The sequence below is a fragment of the Dendrobates tinctorius genome, unplaced genomic scaffold (genome assembly GCF_039654945.1).
Source record: "Dendrobates tinctorius isolate UK_male_01 unplaced genomic scaffold, ASM3965494v1 ptg000249l, whole genome shotgun sequence".
Lineage (NCBI taxonomy): Eukaryota > Metazoa > Chordata > Amphibia > Anura > Dendrobatidae > Dendrobates > Dendrobates tinctorius.
In genome coordinates this window covers 169,353-184,206 of record NW_027361916.1, presented here as the reverse complement: position 1 = coordinate 184,206, position 14,854 = coordinate 169,353, and the positions used below count along the sequence as shown (strand labels likewise).

At 44.8% G+C, this 14,854-nt stretch overlaps 1 long non-coding RNA gene across 1 annotated transcript; it reads left to right on the top strand.

Annotated features, from left to right (window-relative positions):
• The first annotated feature begins 1,615 nt into the window (after positions 1 to 1,615).
• On the top strand, positions 1,616 to 13,079 carry LOC141063240 (uncharacterized). The gene is made up of 3 exons (XR_012224848.1): positions 1,616 to 2,026; positions 11,312 to 11,465; positions 11,554 to 13,079. It is a non-coding gene; the product is annotated as an uncharacterized lncRNA (long non-coding RNA).
• Positions 13,080 to 14,854: the final 1,775 nt, after the last annotated feature.

Below are 14,854 nucleotides of genomic sequence, written 5' to 3'. Positions count from 1 at the left end.
TACAGTTAGTAATACATGACGCGGTCATGGATTAAAATCCTGCAAGGCACGCAAGGTTCCCCTGCTCACGCCAGCACATGTCCAGGCCTATTTGAAGGTCGCCAATGACCATCTGGATGATCCAGAGGAGGCATGGGAGAAGGTCAAGTGGTCAGATGAGACCAAAAGAGAATTTTTGGGTGTCAACTCCATACATATGTGAGGAGGAACAAGAAGGATGAATACAACCCCAAGAACACAGTCCCAACCGTGAAGCCTAGTGGGGGAAACATCATACTTTGGGGGTGCTTTTCTGCAAAGGGGACAGGACAACTGCAACGTATTGAAGGATGGATGGGGTCATGTATCGGAAGATTTTGGCTAACAACCTCCTCTCAGTAACAGCATTGAAGATGGGTGGAGGCTGGGTCTTCGAGCAGAACAATGACCCAAAACACACAGACAGGGAAAGTAAGGAGTGGCCACTAAAGAAGAATGTCAGGGTCCTGGAGTAGTCTAGCCGGTCTCCAGACCTGAACCCAGCAGAAAATCTTTGGAGGAGCGGAAACTCAATGTTGCCAAGCGACAGCTCCAAAAACTGAAATATATGGAGATCTGTATGGAGGAGGGGGCCAAAAATCCTGTTTCTCTATTGTGTCAAATACTTATTTCATGCAATAAAATTCACATTAATTCCTTAGAAATCATAGGATGTGATCTTCTGTTATTTATTGTTAGATTCTGTCTCTCACAGGTGAAGTATTCCTACAATAACAATTACCGACCTCTCCATTCTCTGTAGGGGGAAACCTCGAAAATCGGAAGAACATCAAAGACTTATTCTCCCCACTGTATCCTGAGAAAATGTGTTCTCCAGGAATCCAATAGCGTCTTCCCTCCCAAGCCTCGCCGGGTGGGCATGAAGCGCTGGACAGTCATCGGGAATTGTCGGACACATTTTGCAGCCGTTTTTACCTATTTCCCCTTGTATATAGGTAAACTCTGGGGAGAAAACTATTTTTTGTGGTAAAATGTAATTATTTTTTCCTCATCGCCCAATGGTATAAAATTCTGGGAGAAAGATGAGTAATTGAGAGGTGGCAGGTGTAACATGGCGCCTCTTATTGGGGGCTCTGATAATGTGACATGGCCCCTAACACCATAAGAGCAGACTCTGCCCTGTCAGACGGCGCTCCTTCCCTCCTGAGGAGTGTCCGGCCCCTTATGGGGTATCGGCGCTCAGGGGAAATTGTGGAACAAGTGGTTTCTGTTTTCTCCTCTTCTCCCGTGTGATAATTACAGACTCGGGGTCAGAGCGACATTTTAGTGGGAACATTTCATTCCTCCGCTCAATGTTACACAATTCTGTGACCCCCTGAGGGTTAATAATCCTCCCTGCCCCCTAGATGAGCCCCCAGAGGTGGAGGGGGTAACATGGGGCCACTTGTGGGGTCTCTGCTGTTCTGGTGTCAGAGCTCTTCACACGTCACACGGCGTCCGCCGTCTATCCCAGCCACAATGGCGCCCCTTCCCTCCCGAGCCTGTGGGGTATCGGCACTCAGGAGACACGGCGCACTGTGCGGCCTCAGCGCTCCTGTCACCTTTAGGACAATGATACATTGGGGGAAAGTCACATTTCTGTGAGGAAAACAGTAAAATTGTCATTTCTTCCTTCCACATTGCTGAAATTCCGGTCACACTGTCCGAATTCAGATATTGTCCTGTCAGAAAGGAGAAGACAGGGAGCGAAAGGGTTAATAGGACTCACAGGAGGAACCGACCCAGAAAGCAGAAGGTCCAGGAGCGTCTGCCACATATATGGCTGCTCTGTGTGCACAGGACCTGTGATGAGGTCACAGAAGGGGAGGAGTCAGGAGTCACATGATCAGGGGCCTCAGTGTCTGCCACATCCCCACCTAACCGGAAGACATTACATGTGACTGGATGGTACAGGACCTGCGGTGACGTCATGACCATGTGGCGCAATGGGGGAGGAGCCAGAGAGTTTGCAGGCTGGAAGCTGCAGGAGATCGGAAACTTGTGAGAGGTAATGGCGGGAACAGGGAACATGGGGAGGACAGGGGGTGTGATAGAGGGGAGCGAGAGGGCGCAGGGGGTGTGCGATAGAGGGGAGCAAGAGGGCGCAGGGGGTGTGTGATAGAGGGGAGCAAGAGGGCGCTGGGGGTGTGTGATAGAGAGGAGCAAGAGGGTGCAGGGGGTGTGTGATAGAGGGGAGCAAGAGAGTGCAGGGGGTGTGTGATAGAGGGGAGCGAGAGGGTGCAGGGGGTGTGTGATAGAGGGGAGCGAGAGGGTGCAGGGGGTGTGTGATAGAGGGGAGCGAGAGGGTGCAGGGGGGTGTGATAAAGGGGTGTGGGGGGGTGTGAAAGAGGGGAGCGGGAGGGTGCGGGGGGGTGTGATAGAGGGGAGCAGGGTGTGTGGGAGATGGAGGGCTGTAAGCGGGTGCGGGTGCTGGAGGGCTGCAGGGTGTGTGCATTTCCAGCCTCCAGTGACAGGCGAGTGATGGGAGTGGCGGTGTTGCACCCACCGATCAGACATTGATGACCCGTCCTAAGCAGGGCTGTGGAGTCGGAGTCGTGGAGTTGGAGTTAGTTTTGGTTGGAGTCGGAATCGGTAGAAATGTACCGACTCCGACTCCAGCTTTAAAAAAAATGTATTAATATTTCATAATTGAACTTTCATATGAATTTTATAAATGTTACTCAAATATATATGTTCTATCAAACTATGAACAACAGTGATAAGCAGTTCTGCTGGAGATAGAGACATTTCTTACTTCTTGTGTGTCACTGTTCTCCACTGCCCTTATCTAATCTTATACTTGGTTAACCTCATGCTGCCCCAACCCCCCTACTTACAATGTATGAAACTGAAAGTGAAAATGTGTTGCAAATTCTTAGTAGTAAAGCTCCTCCTCTAGACTAGATCATACTAGGTGTGCATCTTCCAAGCATCTCACAGCTGCCTGCTACTCAGAAGAGCAAGACTGTAAGAAGTATTATCCTTTCAACAAATTTTGCATCAGTTAACTGTGAGTACATGAGGAATAATAACAGTATTACTGACCACTATATCAGTTGTACGACCTGGCAATAATTTTGTACAATTGTTTTTAGGAAAAACAATTGTCATTTGGATTAGGAATGCAGAATTAAAAACCTGAGAATGTCAAAGAAGCATCACATTAAATCAGCTGTATTTGAACATTTCACCATCACTCAAGATAGAAAACATTATGTCTGTCAGTGTATGACAAATGATCCAGACGAAAACATGCTGTGAAACCAAGATGAGTGCATATTCAGGCAAAGATAAAAATGCTTCTACCAGAGCTTCTACTCTAAAGAGACATTTACAGCGCTTTCATCCAGAAGTACTGAAAGCAGTGGATGAGAAAGACTGCATCCAAACCAATGAACCAGTGCCCAGCTCTTCCAGCCAAACAAAGGAGCAGAGAACTTTGCAGCCATCAGTTGCAAGATATTTTGTCAGTGACAAAGTTACTGTGACAATGACAGTAGATACATTTAAAAAACAGATCATAGAGCTTGTTGTAAAGGATAGTGTGCCTATTTCATTATTTTCACGACCAGCTTTTATGTGTCTGAATGGGGAAATGGCCCGCAAGCTTGGTGTTTCTCTGGAGAGAGAGAGAGTATTAGAAAATTAGTAATCGAAGAAGCTTTTAAACAAAAGGAAGAACTTAAGAAAACTCTCAAGGGACGCTTTCTGTTTGTTAAAATGGTTGCCTGCACATGTCACAGAGTGAACTATTTTGCCATCAATGTCCGATTTGTTTGTGACAAAAATGAAATAGTTACCAAGACATTGGCAGTAAAAGACACCAAAGCTCATCACACCAGTGAGTTTCTCCAGGTCTTGGTGGAAAAGGTTCTGCAAGACTATGAACTTAAAAAAGAGCAAGTTCTTTCTGTCGTAACTGACAATGCTTCAAATATGATAAGTACTATTAATAATAATAATAATCTTTATTTAGCGCTAACATATTCCGCAGCGCTTTACATTTTGCACACATCATCATCACTGTCCCCGATGCGGCTCACAATCTAAATTCCCTATTAGTATGTCTTTAGAATGTGGGAGGAAACCAAAGTGCCCGGAGGAAACCCACGCAAACACGGGGAGAACATACAAACTCCTTGCAGATGTTGTCCTTGGTGGGATTCGAACCCAGGACCCCAGCGCTGCAAAGCTGCAGCGCTAACCACTGAGCCACCGTGCCGAGCTAATGAATGAGAGTAATGATGGTGACCAGCAGCTAGAAGAACATTCTGGGTCCACAGAGACAGAAATGTTTGAAATAGAGGAACACAGTATTATAACTGAGGAGCAAACTGAAGTTGCTTCAGATTTACAGCAACATGATAGTTTAGATGATCTTGTTGAAACTGTGTCAATATGTTCTTTCATTCATCACATGCGCTGTGTTGTGCATACGCTACAGCTGGCTATAAGAGACAGTCTGCAAGAAGGACATGCTGCTGCACTGATTGGCAAGGTGACAAAATTGGCTACTGTTGCCAGAACCCCTAAAGTTGACTCAATTTTGAAGAGACGTGCTGGAAAAGGGGCAATTATTGATCAAGCCACACGATGGGGCAGTACTTAATGATTCAGCGCTTGGTTGAACTGAAAACCTTTCTTGTAGACATGGCTAACCCTCAACTGGCGCTAAATGAAAGTCAGTGGAATCAGGTGACTGAGCTGGAAAAATTGCTAGAGCACCCATTTACAGTGACTAAAAAATTACAAGCAGAGGACTTAACTCCAAGTATTTTCTTAAAGGAGTGGAAGAACCTGATGTTTCGCCTGTCCCAAAGAGGAGGGTTAATTGCAAGTGGCATTGCTACATCAATGAAACGGAGAGAGGAGCTTCTATTACAAAATAACATTCTTTTGGCAGCTGTTTATGTAGACCCAATGCATCGGATTCTTCTAGATGATCAACAGCTAAGTAAAGGAAAAGAAGCTCTGTTTGAAATAGCAGTAAGGATGAAAGGGTTGCAGAACAGTCAGGAGGAACAAGAAGAATTCGGTCGTCCTGCCACATCTTCACCCTCATCATCAACTGATGAAGAATTTAATTTTGAAAAATATTTGGATCACAAGGACCGTGCAAAGCGTTCCCGCATAGAAGAAGAGTCATCCCCATCAAGGAACACAGCCAGTACATTTCAGCAGAATTTTTCATGTGCACTAAAAGAAATTGAGAAATTTGACCGTTCATCAAAAATAACAGTGCAACAAGCGATTCCTCTGTATCCTGACATTGTCAGAGATGTTGCCCGAGTGGTTACTGCTTTGCCACCAACACAAGTTAGTGTAGAGAGGTTGTTCTCTGCTCTCAAAATAATTAGATCAGATTTGAGGGCATCCATGAAGGAGGATCTGACAGGCAAAACTTTTTCTGAGGACAAATTTATAGATTTCTTCTTATTAACTGCATAAAAGTGTTTATTGCATATTTACTTACAGTTTAGAAAAGTTTATAAAACTTATTTGCTATATTCTAATTGTATTCTAATAAATGTAGTTTTTGCTCTAAGTGGTCTGATTACTTATATGATGGTGAGAAACTGAATAAGCACGATGTTTAATATTTTACAACAGTAAATTTGTTGTTATGAATTGGCCATTTATGAAGGAGCCGGAGCCTGATAAAATCCAGGAGGCGGAGTCGGAGTCGCAACTGTGGCTTACCGACTCCACAGCCCTGATTATCACTTATTATTGTTTTATTATTTCAAACATTGAAATCCATATATGGTACAAATTCTGATAATAATTATATGGATATTACTGATTGCTATGGTACGCTGTGATATTATAGGTTAGGAAAATTACCAGATTTGGTATAGAATAGGGAATGAAGACTTCAAGCAAGATACTGAAATTATGTTAACCCCTTACCTACAAATGACGTAATATTCCGTCCATGTGACCATGGACCTAATTACCATGGACGGAATATTACATCATCGCGATCAGCGGCGCCCACGTGGTGAGCGCCGCTGATCGCGGCCGAGTGTCAGCTAATTATCATAGCTGACACCCGGCACAATGTGTCAGGGGCAGTCACGGACCGCCCCCGACACGTTAACCCCTTGCACACCGCGATCAAACACGATCGCGGTGTACCGGGGGTTAAAGGGAAGCATCGGCAGGGAGAGGGCTCCCTCCTTGCTTCCCTGAGCCCCCCACGGCAGCGCAATGTGCAGCGCTGCTGCGGGGGACTCCTTTCCTGCAGGTCCCCGGATCCAATATGGCGACGGGGATCTCCGGGGGCCTGCAGGAAGCTGGCTTCCTCAGTGCCTGCAAAGTGCAGGCATGAGGAAGCCTGTGCAGTGCCTGTGACAGATCGCTGATCTGTCACAGTGATCTGTGATGTGACAGATCAGCGATCTGTCACAGGACAGTGATGTCCCCCCTGGGACATTGTAATAAAGTAAAAAAAAAATAAAAAAAGTGTAAAAATAATTTTAAAAAAAATCGCCAAATAAATTTAAAAAAAAAAAAAATATTCCCCAATAAATTCATTTTTTGGAAATAAAAAAAACAAAAAACAATAAAAGTACACATATTTGGTATAGCTGCGTCCGTAACGACCCGCCCTATAAAACTGTCCCAATAGTTAACCCCTTAAGCGAACCCCTTAAAAAATAAAAAACAAAGCAAAAAATAATGATTTATTATCATACCGCCGAACAAAAAGTGCAATAACGCGCGATCAAAAAGACGCATATAAATATCCATGGTGCCACTGAAAACGTCATCTTGTCCCGCAAAAAACGAGCCACCATACAGCGTCATCAGTGAAAAAATAAAAAAGTTATAGCTCGCAGAATAAAGTGATGCAAAAATAATTATTTTTTATATAAAATTGTTTTCATTGCATAAAAGCGCCAAAACATAAAAAAACAACCTAAATGAGGTATCGCTGTAACCGTACTGACCCGAAGAATAAAACCGCATTATAAATTTTACCGCACCCGGAACGGCGTAAACGCACCACCCAAAAGAAATTCATGAAACGCTGGTTTTTGTAAATTCTGCGTCCCAAAAAACGACATAAAAAGCGATCAAAAAATGTCACGTGCCCGAACATGATACCAATAAAAGCGTCAACTCGTCCCGCAAAAAATAAGACCTCACATGACTCGGTGGGTCAAAATATGGAAAAATTATAGCTCTCAAAATGTGGTGATGCAAAAACTATTTTTACAATAAACGTCTTTTAGCGTGCGACAGCTGTCAAACATAAAAACCGCCATAAATAGTAAATCAAACCCCCCGTTATCACCCCCTTAGTTAGGGAAAAATAATACAATTAAAAAAATGTATTTATTTCCATTTTCCCATTAGGGTTAGGGCTAAGGCTAGGGTTAGGGCTAGGGTTAGAATTGGGGTTTCCACTATTTGGGCACATAAGGTGCTCTCCAAACGCAACATGGCATCTGATCTCAATTCCAGCCAATTCTGCGTTGAAAAAGTCAAATGGTGCTACTTCCCTTCCAAGCTCTGCCATGCACCCAAACAGTGTTTTACCCCCTCATATGGGGTATCAGCCTACTCAGGACAATTTGCAAAACAACTTTTGGGGTCCTATTTCTCCTGTTGCCCTTAGGAAAATAAAAATTTTGGGGCAAAAATATCATTTTTGTGGAAAAAAAATTTTTTGTTATTTTCACGCCTGGGCGTTATAAACTTCTGTGAAGCACTTGGGGGTTCAAAGTTCTCACCACACATCTAGATAAGTTCCTTGGGGGGTCTAGTTTCCAAAATGGGGTCATTTGTGGGGGGTTTACACTGTTTTGGTACATCAGGGGCTTTCCAAACGCGACATGGTGTCTGATCTCAATTCCAGCCAAAAAAGTCAAATGGCGCTGCTTGCCTTCCGAGCTCTGCCATGTGCCCAAATAGTCATTTACACCCACATATGGGGTATCAGCGTACTCAGGACAAATTGCACAATAACTTTTAGGGTCCTGTTACCCTTGGGAAAATAAAAATTGGGGGTGAAAAGATCATTTTGTGGAAAAAAATATGATTTTTTAATTGTACCGCTGTACATTATAAACTTCTGTGAAGCCCTTGTGGGTTCAAAGTTCTCACCACATATCTAGATAAGTTCCTTAGGGGGTCTAGTTTCAAAAATGGGGTCACTTGTGGGGGGTTTCCACTGTTTAGGTACATCAGGGGCTCTCCAAATGCGACATGGCGTCCGATCAGAATTCCAGCCAATTTTGCATTGAAAAAGTCAAACGGCGCTCCTTCCCTTCTGAGCTCTGCCATGCACCGAAACAGTGGTTCCCCCCCACATATCAGGTATCAGCGTGCTCAGGACAAATTGCACAATAATTTTTGCAGTCCAATTTCTCCTGTTACACTTGGTAAAATAAAAAAAATTGAACCTGAAGTAATTTTTTTTGTGAAAAAAAGTTAAATGTTAATTTTTTTTAAATATTCAAAAAATTCCTGTGACGCACCTGAAGGGTTAATAAACTCCTTGAATGTGGTTTTAAGCACCTTAAGGGGTGCAGTTTTTAGAATGGTGTCACTTTTGGGTATTTTCTATCATATAGACCCCTCAAAGTGGCTTCAAATGTGATGTGGTCCGTAAAACTAAAATGGTGTTGCAAAAATGAGAGATCGCTGGTCAACTTTTAACCCTTATATCTTACTAACAAATAAAAATTTTGGTTCCAAAATTGTGCTGATGTAAAGTAAACATGTGGCAAATGTTACTTATTAACTTTTTTGTGTGCCATATCTCTGTGATTTAAGGGCATAAAAATTCAAAGTTGGAAAATTGCGGAATTTTCAAAATTTTCGCCAAATTTCTGTTTTTCTCATAAATAAACGCAAGATATATGAATGAAATTTTACCACTAACATGAAGTACAATATGTCACGAGAAAACAATGTCAGAATCACCGGGATCCACGGAAGCGTTTCAGAGTTATGACCTCATAAAGGGACAGTGGTCAGAATTGTAAAAATTGGCCCGGTAGTTAACGTGCAAACCACCCTTGGTAGTGAAGGGGTTAATAAAGACTTTTCATATTTCTAAATTGATTCTTATCAGTTGCAAGAAGAAGAATGCCGCTATCCAGAAGTCCCAGAAGGTAACAAAGCTATGATTTCTGAGTAATAGACTGTGTTACTCACAAGTGCAGTATCCACCACTGACAGCCACAAGTGCAGTATCCACCACTGACAGTCACAAGTGCAGTATCCATCACTGACAGCCACAAGTGCAGTATCCACCACTGACAGCCACAAGTGCAGTATCCACCACTGACAGTCACAAGTGCAGTATCCATCACTGACAGCCACAAGTGCAGTATCCACCACTGACAGCCACAAGTGCAGTATCCATCATTGACAGTCACAAGTGCAGTATCCACCACTGACAGTCACAAGGGCAGTATCCACCACTGACAGTCACAAGTGCAGTATCCACCACTGACAGTCACAAGTGCAGTATCCACCACTGACAGTCACATGTGCACTATCCACCACTGACAGTCACAAGTGCACTATCCACCACTGACAGCCACAAGTGCAGTATCCACCACTGACAGTCACAAGTGCAGTATCCACCACTGACAGCCACAAGTGCAGTATCCACCACTGACAGCCACAAGTGCAGTATCCACCACTGACAGCCACAAGTGCAGTATCCACCACTGACAGTCACAAGTGCAGTATTCACTGTCAATTACAAGTGCAGTATCCACCACTGACAGCCACAAGTGCAGAATCCACAACTGACAGTTACAAGTGCAGTATCCACCACCGACAGTCACAATTAAAGTGTCTAACCTGACAACCAGAGGACAATGATCCTATGATGCTGAGATGAACTGTGTTATCACATTCTTACCAAGTTCCAGAAGTTTCCAATCACCTGTAAAGCTTCGATGAAGGCTGGTGAACAATAAGGTAATTGTCAGGAAGCTACAACCCTGACGTGTCCTGTGCATTAGGACTGAGGACTGGTTATGGTGCTATGTTTAGCAAGGAAGAGTCATTTTAACCCTTGCTTTGCTGACCAAAGACGTCACACCTGTTCAAAGACCAGTACTGATGGAGGATTCCAGAAATATCCAAGGCGAGCCAATGTAAGCCCAGGTTTTTAAAGGTGACACTGCACAGATATTAAAGCTGCATTTCATCTATAGACTTTGTTTTCTTATCAACATTTGAATTTATGGACTTTGATTTTTACACAACACGATTTCTACAACATCTATATGCTATAGAAAAACTGTATTTTTAAAAGAATCAAGAAGAAGACAGAAGAACATCAAAATGAAGACCAGATGACATCAGATGATGATGAGTGGACCTGAGATGCTTCAATTTAGACTTAGGGAAGTATAATTATACATATTGTATATGAATATTGTTCACGGCTTACCATAACATGAATTCACATGAATTATGTCATTGAGTACGTATAACAATAATCTGATATTGATATTAAATTATTTTGTCAAAGAAGAAAGAAGATCTTGTTATATTTTGAGGGTTCCAATTAATGTCTGTCTCCCTCAAAAGGGGGAATTGTTAAATATTAATAATCTGTTAATTTCTTATTACACCCAGTTCTGTACATTGCTTTAGCTGACACGACATAGGTTATTTTTGTAAGCTTGGCTCATGGTAGAGGACAACTCCATTTATAGAGACCACGTGCTTTAAGAGACGTATATAATTCATGGCTAACTCTAGAGGTCGTGCTTGCTTGCTCCCTCCCCATCATGAGACACAGACGTGTGGAAGTCATTGTGCTGGGCCATGACATTACGAACAGCTGGAATGTAACTTTGCTACGTGAGAAGCCGAACAGAGACAGACGCCATTTGCCTGTGGGATCCCAGATAAAGAATACATGTTGCTTTGCTATGAACTAATGGACAATCTCTCTTTCACCTATTTTTTATGTTTTTCTGTAATAATCTTTTCTTTGATGGAAGAATCCAAATAAACCACTATATTTTTATCTGGTAACTAGTCCTGAGTATTTTACAAGAATACGCATTATTTTACACACTGCCATAATTTGGCCCAGACCACAAGCTCCTCATCCTCCTAGCCAACCAAGTTATTAAGTGTAATTACTTGATACCTGAACTATTGTGACCCTGTGTATCTGGCCAGGATGCCCCAATTATATATGCCACCCTGGGTAGAACGCACACCCTAGAAGGCCACATGCCTAGGCTACTGGTAGCAAATTTGACCTAGCAAATATGTGAAATTGAGAATATTTCCTGTCACATTGCAGTAGAAGATGTGATGAGACGCTGGCGCAGCATCCGCGACCAATACAGGCGGGAACGTCAGCAGCGGTCTAGGAGTGGTGATGCGGGCCACATAAAGAGGAAATATATCTATTATGACCGCCTCTCCTTCCTCGCCCCTATTCTGGATCTGAGACCGTAAGTAGATACCTCACACCACATTACACAGATACTTTACAGGGCCAAAAAAATGATTTATTTATGGCTCTGTTCTATTTCATAACAGAACTCGGTCCAACCTTACGGAGAGAGGAACTGGCTCAGATACCGAGCCCATCATAGATCCTCGGTCTGTAGGGGATGAGGTGGCTGGCCCATCTTCTCCCCCTCGAAGAAGCATGGGTGAAGATTCCTCTCAGGAAAACCCAGTGCCTGCACCACAAACCCCACCACCAGGACCACATCCACAAGCAGGACCGTCTGCTGCTGCACCATCAGCCATACAGGAGGAGCAGGGCAACATCAGCAGCAGCCCAACTGCCCAGATCCGGGGCTCCCCACAGCCTGCTGGACCATCCCAGCGAGGAAGAAGAAGGCGCCATATCTCTGCCCAAGATACCCGTACCAATGTTGACACAGGGGCACTGAACTATCTGGCTTGATTCAATAATGATGATGGCGAGGAGGCATACTCATGCAGCCTAGCCCTTTATCTTCGTGCCTTTTCCCGTGAGGTGAGGCTATGTATTCGAGGATGTTTTCAGATCCTGCTTGATGCAAGCACACACCCCATATGAGTTATTTGAATATCTGGAGAGGTGGCAGCTTTCACCCAGAAATCTGATGTGCCTTAGACACCCCACACACATGCTTGCTCAAGCAGGCTCTGATGATCCTCAAATACATGGGCCTACACCTCACCCCCTTCCTCCCCCTACCCAACCTTTCCAACAGCAGCCACATATGTCTGGCTCTAGCCAACCTCACCAATATGGCCACTTGTTCCCACCCAGTGTTGGAGGCTGGTCCCAACCTGGTTGGGTACGACATGGCTATTTTGGTGGGTATGAGACACGGGCCTACCAGCCCCAACAAGAGGCCCCTCTCCAGTATCACTCTGGCCAGTACCAACCACAATCCCAGGAGGCAGTACACTACCCACATCATGGGCAACAGTATGCCCCCACACAGGGCGATGGCCAAGTTGGGCAAAGTAGCCAGCAGCAAACACAGGCTGGTCTTCCGCCTTCTCCTACCCCAACCTACCAAAATTTATATTGTTGCCATTTTGGTATTGCCTAATGGTTTTGTGGTTGTTTAATATGTCAGAAAGTGTTATTTGTACCCAATTTTCACATCTTTACAAAGGCCAATTTGGCCCATTGCCACATTTATCATATGGCAATAATATGTTTTTCTTTAAAAAAAAAAAGGCAAAAGTAAACATTTGTCTACTACATTTTACGTCTCGGTCTCAATTCTAAAAAAAGGTGTCAGCATACTAACATACGCTTACCAATGCAATTAAACAGTCATAGAATCATAAGGGGTTTAAATATATACATTTAGACAGACATAAACCAAAAAATTATAACATAGTCACAGCATGCTCTTGCCAAGAAGATTCCCCCTCAGGTGACATAAAGTAATTTGTGAAAATATCACGCACTTTGAGCCCAGAGAGTGGTCTACGTTGAGGGGTGATATGTGGTCTCGCCCTACGCACATTGTCCGGCCTACGCACAACCCCAGCAGAGGAGGAACAATCATGTATCCTGGTGAAGTTATGAAGAATGACACAGGCTTTAACTACTTCATTAACATTTTGTTCACTCAGCTGAATGGCAGACTGGAGTACCCGCCATTTGGCACAAAGAATGCCAAAGGAACACTCCACCAGTCGCCGAGCACGTGATAGGCGCAAGTTAAAAATTATGCGCCGTGGTCCAGGTTGCGCCGGGGATATGGCCTCATGATATTGCGCCTTAACTGAAATGCCTCATCTGCCAAAAGGACATAAGGGACTGATTCTTGAGTGGAGCCTGGTAGCTGGCATACTGGTGGTAGATCCAACTGGTTGGTGCATAGCCGCCGACCCATAATGGAAGTATTGAAGACTCTAGAGTCTCCCGTCTTTCCATAGGCCCCAATGTCAAGAATTATAAACTTGCATTGAGGGTCGGCCAGAGCCAACAATACAACAGAAAAGTATTGTTTATAATTGAAGAATTGGGAGCCAGAGTTCGGCGGCTTACGCACCCGGATATGTTTGCCATCAAGGGCCCCAATACAATTAGGAAACTGGCATTCCTCCTCAAAGTCCCTTGATATCCTCAACCAGTCTTCCATCCTGGGCTAGGGCATGACGAGTTGATGTAGTCTTGACCATATTTGACTACATGTCGACCTGACTATGCCAGAAATGGTAGATCTTCCAATGAGAAAGTCATGGTGGAGGGCGGCATAAGACAGGCCAGTGGACAGGAAGCTGAAGAACAACAGAAATGGAACATTTTAGAATGCACAAATTAACAAAAGACCAGGTACATACATACCAAACTTGTTAGTGATTCAGATCTACTAACACACATATATTTGGTCGCACAATGACTAAGTGATATTCAGTACATATGTTAGCGTGGATGGTCAGGAGCCGGAATCTCCAGGAGTGGACCCTCTGGACCGTGGCACCGAGGGGTCCCGGGCGAGCTGCCAGGTTGAACCGACCCCTATACAGGGACCGTTAGGAGCAGGCCCAGGGGTTCAAGTGCCACGGTAGCCGGTACCGAGAGGGGCGGCTCAGAATGGACTGGAGTAGGAGTGCGGGACTGAAGCGTAGGCTATAAGGCTGGAATATGGAGAGATATCTGGAGCGGAACACAGGAGACAGGACTGAAGTAGGACTGTAGGATTATGGATAGTTGGATGGAGCAGGAACACCGGAGGCAGGACTGGAGTAGGATGTTACAGGAACGCTGGTGCAGGACTGGAGTAGGATGGGACTGGAACACAGGAACAGGACTGGAGTAGGATGGAACAGGAACACAGGAACAGGACTGGAGTAGGATGGAACTGGAACACAGGAGCAGGACTGGAGTAGGAAGGAACAGGAACGCTGGAACAGGACTGGAGTGGGATGGAACAGGAACGCTGGAGCAGGACTGGAGTGGGATGGAACTGGAACACAGGAGCAGGACTGGAGTATAATGCAGGGAACACGAGAGACAGAGCTGCGAGGCTGCTGCAGGAAACATCGGGGACGGAACTGAGAGGATGCAGAGAGCACAGGAGGAAGCAGGGCCCAGTGTGCAAGGTAACACAACGATCAGGCGCCTCCCTCAGGGGGAAGCAGCCTTATATGGCCCCGTCTGGTCTGCCATTGGTCCGAAGGTGCATCCGGGTCAGGGCACAGCGGGAGCACAAGAAGCAGAAGGGAGGCGCGGCCGTGGCCTATGGCGCATGCGCATTGCATACAGAGATGGTGTCGGCCGCACGCCCGTCAGAAGTGACCGCCGTGGCCGTCGGGAGGAGAGAGGCTGCGGCATGGGATCGGAGGCCGGCTGCGGCATGGGAGCGGAGGCCGGGTA